The sequence below is a fragment of the Dermacentor variabilis genome, unplaced genomic scaffold (genome assembly GCF_050947875.1).
Source record: "Dermacentor variabilis isolate Ectoservices unplaced genomic scaffold, ASM5094787v1 scaffold_15, whole genome shotgun sequence".
NCBI lineage: Eukaryota > Metazoa > Arthropoda > Arachnida > Ixodida > Ixodidae > Dermacentor > Dermacentor variabilis.
The window spans coordinates 11271411-11281839 of NW_027460313.1; positions in this window are offsets into that span (position 1 = coordinate 11271411).

Below are 10429 nucleotides of genomic sequence, written 5' to 3' on the forward strand. Positions count from 1 at the left end.
GGATAATATGACAGCTGAATTGGTTTGGCGCTCGGCGTCCTGAATGGCCAAGGCAATGGCTGCAGCCTCTGCCACGCATGCCGAGGCGGTTTTGAAGGATGCCGTTGTTACGTTGTTGTTGCATGTAGAGACTATGGTGAAAGTGTCTGAGCTGGCTTGACTGGCATCCATATAATACACCCCCGGTCCCATGCCGAAACGTTTGTGAAGGGTCTTTGCCCTTGCTCTGCGTCGTCCGGGATGGTACTTGGGGTGCATGTTTTTGGGAATTGGGGCCACCGCGATGCGATCGAACATTGCGGTCTATCTGTGCCGTTTCCTCTCCGCAATACTGGGGTCTCAGGGGAAAGCCTAACCTCGCCAATACTTCCCTGCCCTGAGTTGAAGAACAAAGTCGTTCTTTCTGGGAATATAACGTCGCGACTGCGTACTCGTCAAAAGTATTGTGCAGGCCCAGTCCCTCGAATCTCTCTGTGCTAGTGCATTCGGGAAGACCAAGGGCGGCTTTGAAGGCTTTTCTTATTATTGCGTTTGCCTGTTTAATCTCTTGGTTTGTCAAGGCCTGATACGGAAGGGCGTATGTGAGTCGGCTAATTACGAATGCGTGAACCAGGCTTATGTCTCTCCCTCAGTTAGGCCGTCTCTGCTTCTTGCCACTCTCCTTATCATTCTGGCCACGTTTCCTGTGACCGCCTTTAGTTTTTGTAGGGTGTGAGATGTTCCAGCATTCTGCTGTATCCACATCCCCAATATTCTGAGTGTCTCCACTTCACGAATTGGCACCCCGTCGAGAGTCAGAGTGAGCGGCACCCAGTCCTTCTTTCTTGCGTACTTCGCACGCACCCGAATGAATTCCGATTTTTCGGGTGCGCATGCCATGTCCGCCGCCCTCGCGTATTCCACGACTGCGTCTATGGCCTTTTGAAGGGTTTCTTGCTTGTCCCCGTAGGACCCCTGGTGAGCCCAGAACGTGATATCATCGGCACATATCGCACAACCGAGATTCGGGTGTTTATCTAGCTCCAGGGCTAGCTTTCTCATCCCTACATTGAATAGCAGTGGAGAGAGTATAGCTCCCTGAGGGGTACCTCTGTCGGGACAGTTGAAGGGGTCGGACCTCGTGGAGCCTAATCCGATTGTGGCCGTGCGGTGGCTGAGGAATGAGCACACGTAGTTATAAATTCGCGTTCCGCAGTTCACCGCTTCCAGTCCCTCCAGAATAGCGTGGTGGGAGATGCTGTCGAAGGCCTTTTTGATGTCCAATGCCAGTACAAATTTATCTTCCGACCCTCTGTTGGGGTGCAGGACCTCGTGCTTTAGTAGTAGAAAAACGTCCTGCGCTGACACGTGGGGTCGGAAACCGAACATGTTGGAGGGGAACATGTTGTTTAGCTCTATGTGGTTCGAGAGCCGGATCTGCACAACCTTTTCAAAGAGTTTCCCCGCGCACGACGTTAGGGAGATGGGTCGAAGGTTGTTGATGTTACGAGGCTTACCTGGTTTTGGAATAAGAATAATTTTTGCTTCCTTCCATTCTTGTGGAAGGACGCCGTCCTCTGTCCAGACCGTGTCGTTAAAGAATTTGGTCAAGCTCTTTAGCGTGTCGTCACTTAGATTGCGAATCATTGCGTTCGTGACCTGATCTACCCCTGGGGTCGTGTTTTTCTTGAAGGAGTGTGCTGCTGCGTAAACCTCTTCAAAGGTTATAGGGGCGTCCAGTTCCGGTTGGTCCTGACCTTCGTAAACGGGTTTGGTGGATTGCCCGGTCGGTACAGTTCCTACGTATATCTCTTTAATTTTGTCTATCATGTCAGCTTCCCGACCTTGAAACTCGTTTTCAAGCAGCTTAAGTGTGCGATTCGCGACTGTTTTTGTTCCTCCCGGGTCAATCATACTTCGAAGAATGCGCCATGTTTTCTTTGTAGTCAACGTGCCGCGAAGCGAGTCGCTGAACTGACGCCAATTGCTGTCGCTTAACTTTTGTGCGTATTCGTAAGCTTCCTGCGCTAGCTGAGCTATCCGTATCCTGAGATTACGATTAAGCTTCTGCCTTTTCCACCTTTTTGTGAGGCCTCTCCGGGCTTCCCAGAGATGCAACAGGTGACGATCCACGGCTGGAGCCTCCGTTGTCGTTTCAATTGTTTTGGTGACCCTAGAGTGAATAACTCGGATCTGCTCGGCCCATTCTCCTACGTCTTATGCTGCCGATTGTTTTCTGTTTTTCACGAAATTTGGTCCAGTCGGATAGCCTTGCCTTGCCAATAGCTCTTCGAATCCTGGCTGCATTAACCGATATGCTTAAGATATAGTGATCACTTCCTAGGTTTTCACCGAGGTTCGTCCATCGCGTCTCACTTTCGTTGTTGGTGAACGTGAGGTCGGGGGAAGTGTCCTGGGACACGCTGTTCCCGATTCGCGTTGGGAGATCCGGTTGAGTTAGCTGGAAAAGTCCGTAGCGCTCTACAACGTCTGCTAACAATATGCCCTTGGGATTGACTCTACTGTAGCCCCAGTTTGAGTGTTGAGCGTTAAAGTCGCCAACAATATTAATTTGTCCCTACCTTGAGCGAGTCGCACCGCGGTGGCCACCACGTTCTCAAAATCCGCCTGTTTTTCTCTGGGAGAACTATAAACGTTGACAATAATTGTTTTAGGTTTGCCCCTTTTCTGCGGCCAAATCGTGATTATCTGGTGCTGAATAGGTTCCCGGAAAAAATAATTTACGCTAATCGCGACATCCTTCTTGGCAAAGGTGGCTACTTGAGGGTAGTCAGGGTGATCATAAAGCTAGTACCCTTTGAGTTTTTGATTTTGTTTCCCTATTTCCTGAATACAGATAACGTCGGGAGGGATTGGCGCCGATTCTATAGTGATAGTGATAGCGATAAACGTACAGACTATATGGAATATCTTTCTTTTATTCAGTATAGTCCCCTTACCTATACAGCTTTACCTAATATAGTCATAAATTTGTCTGAAACCATGGAACGGCTTACAAGAAGCAATATTATATAGGTTTATTTTTTCTTGTCCACCAAAGCTGCTGTCAACTTTATATGCTTTCACGTATAGCGCTTTCATACATCGCTTTTGCGCAAGACGAAGGAATGACACCACGTCCCAAATGGCAGACTGCGCGCTGCATGTAGGCGCGTACGCAACCTATAGCTCCCATGTGAAAGAAAGCTTCGTCATTAGAATATCCGACTCATGCATGCACTGCCTCAGTATACGAAACCGCATCCGTCGGAAGTCTCATTGTGGCTATTTCATATATGAAAGACGTCCCGTAGAATATTACCCTGCACTTCTGGCGCATACATACGAGAAAAAAAAGTCGTTTAATGTGATCGAACTCTCAGTTTCCGCGTTAGAATATATATGTTTTCTGGTTCGTATATGGGGCTATCAATCAATCAATCAATTTTTGTTATTACATAAAAATAATATATAGATAGATACAGATACAGGAGGAGGTCCCATAGTTAAAACTGAATTGGGACCTCCTGTTCATGGTTAACATAAAAGTTCATTTGGCAAGCAACAGGTCAATTGGTACAATTCCAGCATAGAGTTACTATACTGACTCTAGAGGACAAGCTACCCATAGGGTCCATGCATTGAAATCGGGAACCGCATGAGCGCCGCCATGTTGCTACGCGCCGAGGTTGCCAGCTCCTGAGACGCTTGCTAGACTTGGTGACAGTAGTCAGTTTTAATCCGGCAACAGTAGCAGCGTAGCAGCATGGCGTCTCGCTTGTAGTGTCGTGATGTGTGCGTGCAGCCGTGTGTTTGGGCTTTATAAGTTGGTTCTGTATTCTATGTTGCGGGATGGTGTGGGTGTGGTCCATGTTGGCCGTACAGGTGGCAGTTATGCAACCGAGGGATGATCCTGTTGAAGTTTCCGGCGGTATGCGGTTTTCAGCGGTCACGCCTGTTGCAGGAGGGCCGCCGTTCCTGCGACCCAGTCGCAGGAGTGGAAAGGGGGGGTAAGCGTTATAGCAGGCCCCGCACACTCTCAAGTTCAACAAATGGCCACAGAGGGCGAAAAATCAATCGAGGCGCGTTTCAGCGTAAGCGCGCAAGTGGAGCTACTGTAATTGGCCGAATACTTTAATTTGTGCTTTCTCTGCTAGGGGCGCTAAACATGCTGAATGTTACGTACGTTAGGTACGAGGTAGTACGAGGGATATGGAAGGGGGTAATGGTACCAGGCCTGACTTTTGCCAATGCAGTTCTATGTATTAGAACAGAGACCCGGCAACAGTTGGAAATTAGGCAACGTGGTGTGGGTAGGCTCGCTCTGGGAGCACATGGCAAGACACCAAATCTTGGAGTGCAGGGGGATCTGGGATGGACTTCTTTCGAGGGCAGAGAGGCTAGTAGCAAGATAGCATTTGAGGAGCGATTGAGAAAAATGGGGGAAATTCGGTGGGCTAGGAAGGTTTTCAGTTACTTATACACGAGGAATGTTGACACGAGGTGGAGGAAGCGAACTAGAAAATTGACAAGCAAATACTTGGGCAGTAGCGGGGGAACAAGTAAGGAATCATCTGTCAAGAAAAAGGTTAAGGAGGCAGAGAGGGGTATGTGGAGTACAGAGATGCAAACCAAATCGGCATTGGAGACATACAGGACGTTTAAGCAAGAAATAGCCAAAGAAAATATTTACGATAACTCTAAGGGAAGCTCATTGTTGTTCGAAGCCAGGACAGGTGTACTGAGGAGTAAAACGTACCGAGCCAGATACCAGGAGATAGATTTGGTGTGCGAGGCGTGTAGAGAGGAGGAGGAAACGGCGGAACACGTGATACTTGCTTGTAAACAACTTCACCCTGCAGTTGAATCTAACGGGGAACTATTCAAAGCCTTGGGTTTTAAAGACAGTGAAAGTAGAATAGACTTTGAACAGGTAGAAATAACTAAACGGAGGCTATCTGATTGGTGGACAATATCAACGCAAAAGTAAAGGAGTAAATACATAGGTATGCATGCATATAGAACCATTAAAGGCTAGGTGGCGCGCGCCGCCGCCGCCCGTTTCAAAGGGTTCAGCCACAATCATCCATCCACCCATCCATCCATGTTTTACTTTACACAAACCATTGACATAAACAATCGAGGTGTCTAAGGATGCTTTTTTACCTCAGGCAAATAGGCAGTTGATTTTTTTTTAATTTGATTGTTGAAGCTGCTTTTTAGTCATAGCGTCAAGGTTTTTGTACTTGATTAACCACCGACAGCCGACAGCCTATTGGTATCGATGTGTTTTCCTGGCCGTTGGCGTTCGAATACTACGGCGGTAAAACATTTTCGAAAGCATGCTGGTTTCGTCTGCGAGTCACTACATAGACTTGCTGTAAAGAGGTCTACTCTTGGCAAAAAATAGTGCCTCATTTTGTTTAGGCGTTGATTATCATAATGAATGCGGCGGAGGTTGAGGGAGTACGCTTGAAGGTACGTTTTTATGCCGTTGATCTCCATAACACCGTAAGTACGCAAACCGATGTCACAGAACACTCGATGCATCATTGTGTGTTCTCCGTCATCGCTTGTTTGCTGTACGCCTACTAATTCTTCATTTCTTCTTCAAGTGTTGTATTCTCCTTTTGTCCTTGTTCTCTTGTGCTTCACTTACAGTATGTCGTTCCGTACGTCAGCTGTATATAATGCGCATTTGCAAAACCAATACCTTTGATAAGACGCAGTGGTTATCATAATTTCACTTCACATGTATTAAGCTGGCACATATGGTTCAGATACAGATACCTGTATGCGGACTTGCACGACGTTAATGCGGAGATTAGGATAATTATGACACCCGTAAGGAAGAGGCAGCTGACGGCCGTAAGCTGTTGCGTTCTTTCCGCCAAACTACCCGGCCTGGTAGTGCTGTAAAGATGCTGTATAAAAGTGACACGCGGTGACAGGGAAATTATTATACTTAGCAGCCGACCATACGTTTTGTAGCTTAGGTCTTCTTTCTTGTGCGTTTGTGCTACCCTTATTAATGAGCCATTTCTTGACTATGTTCTTGACTATATGTAACCGCGTTTGTGTGGATGCGTAGACGTGTGCTTTTTGTTGTACTTGTAAACTGCAAATAAAATATTTTCAGGCTTCCTCAATCTTTGGTGTCGTGAGCGTTTATTCCAGTCGAGGCCATCGTGCCACCTGGAAACCGCATTCTGTCAGTAGCCCTACACGATATGCAACAGCTGGAGCGCGGCGGCACAACTCGGGGTAACGGCGGCGTAATAAACGAAAAACCGCTCGGGATGCCCTTAAAAGTCAGTTGAGGGTGTGCCTTAACTCGATATGACTCAGCGCTACATGTATTCTGCTGCGCCTCGATCGTGCTACCGCCAGTTTGGTTGCTGTGTGGCAAACGTAGCGCCTACATACATATGTAGGCGTTACGTTTGCCGCCCACACAGCAACTAAACTCGCGGGAGCACGATCAAGGCGCAGCAGCCAGAAACCCAGTAAAGCCACAGAACACCTGGTAAACTCAGGCCCCGCACACTCTCAAGTTCAACAAATCGCCACAGAGGGCGAAAAGTCAATCGAGGCGCGTTTCAGCTTAAGCGCGCAAGTGTAGCTACTGTAATTTGGTCGAATACTTTAATTTGTGCTTTCTCTGCTAGGGGCGCTGAACATGCCGGATTTTTTACTTTACCCAAACCATTGACATAAACAATCGAGGTGTCTAAGGATGTTTTGTTATTTCAGACAAATAGGCAGTTGATTTTTTTTAAAGTCGATTGTTGAAGGTGCTTTTTAGTCATAGCGTCAAGGTTTTTGTACTTGATTAACCACCGACAGCCGACAGCCTATTGGTATCGATGTGTTTCCTGGCCGTTGGCGTTCGAATACTACGGCGGTAAAACATTTTCGAAAGCATGCTGGTTTCGTCTGCGAGTCATTACATAGACTTGCTGTAAAGAGGTCTACTCTTGGCAAAAAATAGTGCCTCATTTTGTTTTGGGCGTTGATTATCATAATGAATGCGGCGGAGGTTGATGGAGTACGCTTGAAGGTACGTTTTTATGCCGTTGATCTCCATAACACCGTAAGTACGCAAACCGATGTCGCAGAACACCCGATGCATCGTTGTGTGTTCGGTAACACGGAACTTAGTGTCACACATTACTTCCCCCCTCTCCTTTGGCTTCTGGATTGGATTGGCGCGGCTCGCTACGTGCTTGCGCGCGCTTTTTCGAGCGCAGATTGATGCGCGCCTGGTTTCTGCACTAGGTATTTACACCATCACTTTTCCGAGCGCAGATTGGTGTGCGTCTGGTTTTTGCACTAGGCTTTTATACCATCGCTTGTCGCTGCTTTCCTTTTCTCTGGTTTGATTCGGCGCGGCTAGGTGCAGGCGCGCATATTTGGTGTGCGCCTGCTTTCTTGCGCTGGTCTTTGAACACATCGCTCGCTGCTCGCGCTTATATATAAGAAAACGCTGCGCCGCTGGCGTACCGTGTACGTAAGCGCGCAGCAATGCCGGGAAACATTCACACAAAAGCAAAGGGTCAGAACACTGCGCTTTGTTTTCATTACTTTGTCATGTACCTTCACACTGGGTAGCGCCGAGCGATCGCTTCTAACATACGCATAAATGAGTCTTTGCAGCGCGTGTGGCCATTAATTGACTACTCAACACAGCCATGTGAGGTGCGACTCCAGGCGGAGAGGAGGTGGCGCTTCACTTTCTGCATGCCAATAACTTTCCATTTTTTGCGTGTGAACGCCCGTGATCGGGTCCACAAATTTCATGCTGTCTGGTTTAGTTTCCCATTGCAGATTGAGGCTCACTCCGTTAGCATCCACTAAGTTCGGGATGCAGTTGTATGCGGCCCATTCATCACTGCAGTGTGGATGGTGGTCCCCGGTTCAGTGTTGGCTGCAATAATGGGGCCTAGCGTCGCCGCGTCTCGTCTGTCGACCTTGAATAGTCGGAACTGCCCGGTGGTCACGCAGGTCATGCCGAATACCCATGGTCCAAGGTCTGCAATGCCGCCGTGATTTTGCCGGCTCGGCGGAACCTTGTCGCCCGTCATCAGGCGGCCTCGATTGTGTTTTCGCTTGCCGCGAAGGAGGCATTCATCAATTTGCACAATCCTTCGGGGCCACCGAGTGGGTGTCGAGCCAGCAGCTCGTCCCGCACGACCTCACGAGCTATCACGGGCGTTCACACGCAAAAACTAGCAAGTTAATAAACTGAAGCACCACCTCCTCTCCGCCGGCTGCAGGGTAACTGCACCGCTGCTGGAGTCGCACCTCACATGGCTGTGGTGGGAGTCAATTAATGGCCACACGCGCTGCAAAGACGCATTTCTGCGTTTGTTAGAAGCGATCGCTCGGTGCTACCCAGTGGTAATTAAGGTACATGACAAAGTAATGGAAAACAAGGCGCAGTTTTCTGGCGCGCTTACATACACGGTACGCCCGCGGCGCAGCACTTCCTTATATATAAGCGCGAGCAGCGAGCGATGTGTTCGAAGACCAGCGCAAAAAAAGAAAAAAAGCAGGCGCACACCAAGCCGCAACGAATCAAGCCAGAGAAAAGGAAAGCAGCGACAAGCGATCGTATAAAAGCGCAGTGCACAAGCCAGACGCACACCAATCTGCGCTCGAAAAAGCGACTGTATAAAAGCCTAGTGCAGAAACCAGGCGCACATCAATCTGCGCTCAGAAAAACGCGCGTAAGCACGTAGCGAGCCGCGCCAATCCAATCCAGAAGCCAAAGGAAGGGGGGGAAGTAATGTGTGACACTAAGTTCAGTGTTACCGTGTGTTCTCCGTCATAGCTTGTTTGCTGTACGCCTACTAATTCTTCATTTCTTCTTCAAGTGTTGTACCTTCCTTTTGTCCTTGTTCTGTTGTGCTTCACTTACAGTATGTCGTTCCTTCAGCTGTAATGCGCATTTGCAAAACCAATACGTTTGATAAGACGCAGTGGTTATCATAATTTTACTACACATGTATTAAGCTGGCACATATGGTTCAGATACAGATGCCTGTTTGCGGACTTGCACGACGTTGATGCGGAGATTAGGATAATTATGACAGCCGTAAGGAAGAGGCAGCTGACGGTTGTAAGCTGTTGCGTTCTTTCCGCCAAACTACCCGGCCTGGTAGTGCTGTAAAGATGCTGTACAAAAGTGACACGCGGTGACAGGGAAATTATTATACTTAGCAGCCGACCGTACGTTTTGTAGCTTAGGTCTTCTTTCTTGTGCGCTTGTGCTACCCTTATTAATGAGCCATTTCTTGACTATGTTCTTGACCATGTAACCGCGTTTGTGTGGATGCGTAGACGTGTGCTCTTTGTTGTACTTGTAAAATGCAAATAAAACATTTTCAGGCTTACTCAATCTTCGGTGTCGTGTGCGTTTATTCCAGTCGAGGCCATCGTGCCACCTGGAAACCGCATTCTGTCAGTAGCCCTACACGAAATGCAACAGCTGGAGCGCGGCGGCACAACTCGGGGTAACGGCGGCGTAATGAACGAAAACCCGCTCGGGATGCCCTTAAAAGTCAGTTCAGAGTGTGCCTCAACTCGATATGACTCAGCGCTACATGTATTCTGCTGCGCCTCGATCGTGCTACCGCCAGTTTGGTTGCTGTGTGGCAAACGTAGCGCCTACATATATATGTAGGCGCTACGTCTGCCACACAGCAACTAAACTGGCGGGTGCACGATCGAGGCGCAGCAGCCAGAAACCCAGTAAAGCCACAGAACACCTGGTAAAGCCAACGGCCATACTGTGCAAAACCCCGTTTCCGTTTCCTGTTGTACAGCGCCACCTGTGGTCGCATACTTTAGTTCACGACGCCACCGCTACGCTTATTTCCGTAGCACTGTGGAAGGTACAGTTTCCCTTCTCTAAGTTTGTATAGGTGTTCTGTGGTAAACTGTGCAAAACCCTGTTTCCGGATGGATGGGTGGATGGATGATTGTGGCTCAACCCTTTGAATCGGGCGGCGGCGGCGCGCGCCACCTAGCCTTTAAAGGGGTGGAGACATCAAAATTTTCGTTCATGCGTTTGTTGATTCAAACGTTGCGTCATGTTTCAGGGAGCACGATACACACAGCGGGATTCATATATATCCGATAAATAATTTAATAATAGCATTATTATACCGAGCGATTTCGGTTTCGCTTTCTGGGCTCCGGGGGATGCTATGACGTCACAGAGGAGGAAACGCAACATGGCTTGTTCACGTGGGTCACAAAAAATAGTGACGTAAAGCTATGCTGCGTCGTCTGCTCGCGCATACGCGTGCTCTGCTAGCAGAGGTCAACAATTTGCTGATTCGAAGTGCATGTCACGATTAGTATAATTATTGCGAAGAGCAACAACAACGGTGAGAAATTATTGCGGCTTGTGAGAGCCGGTGATTCATTCCGAGGCGCCGTTTGG